Below are 851 nucleotides of genomic sequence, written 5' to 3'. Positions count from 1 at the left end.
ATCTAACCAGGGACCAGCAATGACCTACAATGGGCTACTCATAAACGATAGTTTTCTTCCACGAACGTTCAGACATAAACAATACGAATAAAATATAGTTTCAGATATGATTTGATGCTGTGATCTCCTGTTAACGTAAATTGTAGAAATAACGCTCCATTGAACAAGCACAAAATGATACTAGTAACAAAGTAATAAAGTGGGCTCGTCCGGGATTTGAACCCGGGACCTCTCGCACCCTAAGCGAGAATCATACCCCTAGGCCTAGACCAACGAGCCAGCTGCGTCCCTTAGGCGCCGCAGTTAATTTTTTTATCGATTAGCAGATTATTATTGCTCACGTCTCAGAATAGAGCACGTTGAGCATGTTATTGTTCCTATCAATATATGTTGCCATACGTACGAGTACGTCTACGTACAGTCGAAAGAACACCTTAGTCGCCGTATCGGTGTATTTCCCCTGTATTTCCTATTCCCACTGAATCATTATCGTCCTCGCCCACAACCAATGAGTTTTTTATTTGAACACTGAATATACAGATGCCGGGAGTTATTTTTCCGTGTGTTTTTATGCTGCATGCATGCTTGATGCTTGAGCCACGCACAACATATTAAACAGAATGATGGTGGTAGTTTCTTTTGTGGGCAAAAATAACTGGTAATGCGGTCGCATTTGAACGGATGCGTTGTGGGAAACTGCGTCTTTATACCCTTAAATGCGTATGATGGAAATACAGCGTAACTTCAAGGCTTAATTCACGGAATAAAGCGATGTGAGCCTCCATTTTTAGTACATATGTAAACTGCGTGTACACAAAGTTATATACCCTGCGGTTTGTTATCCATAATAA

General features: G+C 41.1%; 1 non-coding gene across 1 annotated transcript; it reads right to left on the bottom strand.

Moving 5' to 3' along the window:
- Positions 1 to 201: 201 nt before the first annotated feature.
- On the bottom strand, positions 202 to 279 carry Trnap-agg (transfer RNA proline (anticodon AGG)). The gene has a single exon. It is a non-coding gene; the product is annotated as a tRNA-Pro (tRNA).
- Between the last annotated feature and the right edge of the window lie 572 nt (positions 280 to 851).

Source organism: Botryllus schlosseri, chromosome 5, assembly GCF_051294905.1.
Source record: "Botryllus schlosseri isolate E-star chromosome 5, Bs_hap1, whole genome shotgun sequence".
NCBI classification, from domain to species: domain Eukaryota; kingdom Metazoa; phylum Chordata; class Ascidiacea; order Stolidobranchia; family Styelidae; genus Botryllus; species Botryllus schlosseri.
Note: the sequence above shows the minus strand (reverse complement) of the source record. Positions and strands in the feature narration are given on the sequence as shown.